The following is a 6,000-nucleotide window of genomic DNA, read 5'->3' on the forward strand; positions in this document are numbered from 1 at the left end:
TGGCGCACCCCTACACAAACGGGCAGGTCGAGCGCGTGAACGACATGGTCCTACAAGGCCTCAAGCCTAGTATCTTCAATCGGTTGAACAAGTTTGGCAGACAATGGATCATGGAGCTTCCCATGGTGCTCTAGAGCCTAGGGATGACCCCCAGCCAGGCCACTGGCTACATGCCATTCTTCATGGTCTATGGTTCTAAGGCTATCCTCCTGACCGACCTTGATTATGGAGCGCCGAGGGTTAGGGCGTATGACAAACAGGGAGTCGAGGCATCCCTCGAGGATGCTATGGACTAGCTAGATGAAGCATGCAATGTTGCCCTCATCCACTCAGCCAAGTACCAACAAGCGTTGCATTGGTACCACAGCCGTCGAGTGTAGGGTTAGGCCTTCAACATCGAGGACCTGGCGCTCTATCTCGTCTAGAGCAACAAGAACTGCCACAAGATCTCTCCGCCATGGGAGGGACCATACGTCGTCGTGGAGGTGCTCTGACCAGGCACCTATAAGCTCAAGACCATCGACGGTGAAGTCTTCGACAACACCTAGAACATCGAACAACTACGTCGCTTTTACCCTTAATCTACGTACACTTTCTCTTATCGATTTTGCTATCGACTCATTGATCTTTAGTGACACCCGACCCTAGCAATGGCAAGGGGTCGGGCCTCACTCGGGGGCTGATAAGAGCATATCTATTCCATAGACATTCTCTATGCCTGACCCTTTCTCATGTTAAGATCTAGAAGCATGGGTTGCGTAAATAAATGCTAAGTAAAACTGGTCGGACCGCAAGAAACCTATGCCCCAGCGGCTACAATATTTTTGCTCACCAGCGTAATTAGAGTTTTTGCTCGCACCCCAAGCTTTTTAGCCTTAACTACGGAAAGAGTCAGAACACATTAAAGAGTATATCTATCTAGTAGACATTCTCTATGCCCGACCCTTTCTCACATTAAGATCTAGAAGCAAGGGTTGTAAAAACAAACGCTGAGTAAAACTAGTCGGACTGCAAGAATCCTATGCCCCAACGGCTATGGCATTTTTGCTCACTAGCATGATTAGAGTTTTTTTTCACCCGCTCCCTGAGCTTTATAGCCTTAATGATAGAAAGGGTCAAACGCATTAACCTTTTTATACAAAAGGGGAGAAGAGCTAAAAATCTGTTTGGCCATAATGAAATTTAAGAGCTTGTCCACTTATTATAAGTTCACCGCCTGGCTTATCCACTTCATCGCCCTGCTTGTGGAGGATTTGGATGGCCTAAGGTCGTGATTCCTCATGCTCAATCTCTTCCACCTCGTCCTCTTTCTCTACCGCTGGTGGTGCCACCTAGGGCTCGGTGTCTGCACAACGTGCCCGACCATGCCCTCTGATGACTCAGGGAGTGCTGCCTGCTCCTCTAGCACCACTAGTTTCTCTACTCTAGACTCTAGCGTGGCATCGGCAACTCTAGCATCTGCCTCTAAAGACCCGACAGCTCCTACCGTTGCCCTTAGCATTGCCGCTGACTCATTCACCATCGTCGCCAACCGTTCTCTACCACCAAGTCCATCCATAGTGATGGTCGACTCCTCCGCATGCCGCCAGGCTCCTAGGGACTCTAGGATGGGGTCTACCAGCATTGCCTCCATGCCAGGACCAGCTCCTGGCTGTTCGCCAGTCTAGATGGATGGATTCAAGTCATCTGGACGCTTCGCTCTACATTGGAATAGCTTATCAATCACCACAACTATAAAGATTGGACAGCAAGTGACTCCAAGGCAAAGGATACTTACACGTCGACTTCCCGGTAGACCTTTCTAAACCAGTGCTACTTTCCCAAACACCTAGGCATGACTCTGGGGTCAACCCGTGTGCCCTAGGCTGGAGGCCTTGTTGCCATCACCATCGGCCTCTCCTCCCTCTACTGCTCGGGGACTCCTTCCCCTCCCTCTGATTGCACCTCTATGCGCGTGCTGTGCGGTGGTGCCTCTGTGCTCGGAGGAGGAGCTACTGGAGCCCCGTCATCATCCAACCACTCGAACACCACTGCACTCTACGTCTAAGTGGTCTGATCGCCACCAAGCAAGATGCCGCTTGGCTTGCGGGGAGCTACTCCTGCCGTCTTTCTCTTCTTGTGGGCCAGTTCATCTCTTGCTGCCCTCTTCCCCCAAGCCTTCTCTGACACCCAGGGGGAACTCTCCTTTCGACCAGCACCTGCACCTCTAGACTCGGATGAGGTGCTAATGACACTCTCCTCTAGCGGGGTGGTTGGCCAGGCATCCACTGCCTTTGGCCAGTCGCTCCTCGGCACGCCCGAGAAGTACTCCACCTGTTCCTACGAATGGATCTTTCCACATGTGAATCAAATCACTGCTCAGCACCACATAGGATAAAAACCAACAGGAACAACTGTTGAGACTTTTACCTGAGGAGGTGGGTTCATGCAGTTGAAGGATCTCGGCTGCCCCAGCACCCTAAACGATGCATTTGGAGCGAATAGCTCTATGGCCCGCTGTAGCATGTCCTCCTTCGATAGCATCTCCACCCTCTCTCGAGTGCCCTTAGTATCCCCCTTGAAGTCAAAGCCTGCGTGGGCCCTCTCCTTGTAGGGCTAGGTGCAGCACACTATGAAGCTCACTGCCACTGCCACGCCATTCATCTTCATGCCCTATATTAACTCTAGGAGCTCTTTCACCTGATCCATGTCAACACTGGCTGGCTTCTCCGACCAGCTCCTCTAATTCTCCGGAACATGGACGACGTCACATCTGATGGCTGGGTGACTCTACTTCATGTAGAACCACCTAGTGTTCCACCCCTTCAGTGAGGTGTTCAACGGTACAGTAATGTACTCGCCCGCCATCCTATCATGGAGCTATAGATAAACACCACTGACCACCCTAGAACCGCCCCCACCCTTCTTCTTCAGCCAGAATAGGTGTTAGAAGAGGTTGAAGTGGGGAAGAATGCTAAGATATGCCTCAGAGAAGTGGAAGAAGATGGTAATATGCAAGATTGTATTTAGATGTAGATTGCATAGGCTCACTCTCCAGTACTCTAGCATATCACGCAAGAAAGGATGAACATGAATTCCTATCCCGCGCCAGAAATAATCTTCAAATACTACGACTTCGTCGGTGTGCGGCATGGGATAAGGCTCATCGTTGGCCGGACGCCATTCGACGGTGACTAGTTTAGGGAGAACGCCCACCGCCACCATTTTGTTGAGCTTCGTCTCCCCCATCAAGGATGGCACCCACTCCTTGTCATAGCTCATCTTGGTGGCCACCTTCTTTCGGTTGCCACCTCCCCTCTTTGGTGCCATCTCTCAGATCTGGACTAGGATTGGTGGAGGAAGCACGTGTGAATGCGGATGGGAAGCGCAAAGGCTGAGAAAGAAGATGAAGTGGTGAAGTGACAAAGGTAGGAACACAGAGCGTGGTGGTACAGTTATAAAGGAACCATACCCACTTTTTGCATTCTAGGGTTTTTGGGAAACCTCACCACAATTTGCACCTCTCCGAATTCCCCAAAGTGGTGTGGTGGGCCGTTATCTGGGCTTCTGCGCAACTGCAGCCCATATCGCCCATTCTTTCGCCACAACTTGTCACTGCACACCGAATATTCACCGACTTCTCCATAAATATTATTAAGGCTTAATAGCTCCTACTATACAACCAATACTCTAGTTTTTTCTCCATGATTGCGTTTCTCTGAGATTTCCACTTGTGACTCAGGGATTACGTTATCACTACGACTTGTTTCCTCACCACACTGGGGACTTTCTTCTAGTTACTGTTGTTTCTGACCCTAGCACCACATGACCATGTCACCTACTGTCAGGCTTGGGGACTAAGTGGGCACACTTCACCTTGTGGTGAATGCGTGTTTCTCATTTTAGGGCTTCGCCCTAGGACTGGCTGCCTGCTTGGCTGGTCTCTAGCTTTTCTTCTACTTTGGACCCTGGCACCACGTGACTGCGTTAGCTACTATCAGGCTCAGGGACTAAGTGGGCACACTTCACCTTGTGGTGAGTGTGTTTGCCTTATTTGGAAGACTCCATGCCTCCTAAAGTTGAAGAAGACTATCTCCCTTCTCATGGTCGGACTCTAAGTGGGCACACTTGGTTCGCTATGAGGAAATTTTCAATTTCAAACTTGAGCTCATTACATCCTTATGGCAAGCCTTACTTGGGATACACTACTCGGCGATGGTTCACAACTACTCGGTGACTCGGTATGGTGGTCGGACTATGAGTCTGACTGCTCAACCTTGTTCACACCTACTCAGACAAGCTCAAGATGGTGTTGCACATTGGATACAAGGCGCTCGGGGACTAGCTATGGGGGGTATGACCCTAGATACCTATGGTAGACTATATGGGTTGCGCCCTCAAGGGTGGTCTAGCCCACAAGACGAAGCCTTGTGGAGCATGACACTGCTCAATGCACCTCGCAAGACACTAGGAAGATATCCCGAAGATACTACGAGATCTGTTAGGATACGTCTGATCCCATGATCCCTGTAATCTGTTATTACTTTTTGGTTATCTCCTAGATCTAACCGATTTGTAACCCTACCCCCCAGACTATATAAGGCAGATAGGGACCCCCTCAAAACACACACAATATCATACAATCCAATGAAGACACATGACATAGGGTAGGGTATTATGTCGATCAGATGGCCTGAACCTATCTAACCCTTGTGTCTCTGTTGCCTTCTTATTCTTGATTACATGCACCTTTGCCGACAAATCTACCTTTGTGGGATACCCCTAGGAGGACTGTCAATGATATTCTATCAACAACGGCCATAGGATGATGGCTCGGATCCAAGGGAGGGGTATGTACAATAACTAAGAATAACGTTTCTAAAATAAAAAATGCTTTCTCTTACCAGTTTCGCTATTGTGTCCTCGATCTTTAGTGAAACCTGACCCCGGCAACGGCAAGGGATCGGCCCTCACTCGGGGGCTGATAAGGGTATATATATCCATTCTAAAATAGTCACCGTTCTTGACCCTTTCTCACATCAAAAACCTAGAGGCAAGGTTTGCGGAAACGAACACTGAGTAAAACTGGTCGGACTGCAAGAAACCTATGCCCCAAAGGCTACGACACTCTTGCTTACTAGCATGATCAAAGTTTTTTGCCCACACCTCGAGCTCTATAGTCTTAACATCAGGAAGGGTCAGAATGCTTTAACCCTTTTTACACATAAAAGGGAGAAAGAACAAATTTGTTCAATCGAAACAAAAGAATAAGCTTGTTTACACGACACAAAAGGGTTGGAACTTGTCCACTTATTACAAATGTGCAACCTGACCTATCTGACTAAACTAACCCCTTGTGGGGATGATTTCATGTTCTATCCTAGCAGAAAGGTCATGCGCTAGGGGGAGCACCTCCTTCTCAATGTTGTCCAGCTCAGCATCGGTATAGACGAGCACAAAGTCTTGGCTCATTGTCGCCAGCTTGATGTTCTCGTGATGAGAATGGGCGATCGCAAATGATCCATGAATGCCAAAGAAAAGCACGCCCCTTGCCAAATCACATGCCTAGTCCATGATCCAGGTGGCATGAACCACGAGCGAGCTTGTCTCCTGCTCTAGGGCAAGCTCGATCTTGTCGTAGACCAGCTGGATGGCGACGCATAGGTTGTCGTGTTGGTCGCTCTCCTTCTAGAGGGTGTCCCTCACCTTGCTGGGCTCCTTCTCTAGGCCATGGCTCTTCACCACCTCCACCTTGAGCTTGTCATCGAGACCTACCCAAGTCATGTACCGACTGTGTCAAAAGGCTTACCATAGATTCTAGGGAGAAAGACAACAAGGGAAACCAGAGACTTACCATTCACATCTGCTCAAAGCCTACGCACCTCATCTCACTGCTGGGTCACCTTGACCTCTAGGCACTGAACCTCTCCTTGGCGTTGATCGACCTCCATGGCGAGCCCGATGGACACACCATCAGCTGCAATCTTTAGGTCCCTCTCCCCCTAAAGCTCATCCTCGAGG

This window comes from Miscanthus floridulus, chromosome 1 (genome assembly GCF_019320115.1).
Source record: "Miscanthus floridulus cultivar M001 chromosome 1, ASM1932011v1, whole genome shotgun sequence".
NCBI lineage: Eukaryota > Viridiplantae > Streptophyta > Magnoliopsida > Poales > Poaceae > Miscanthus > Miscanthus floridulus.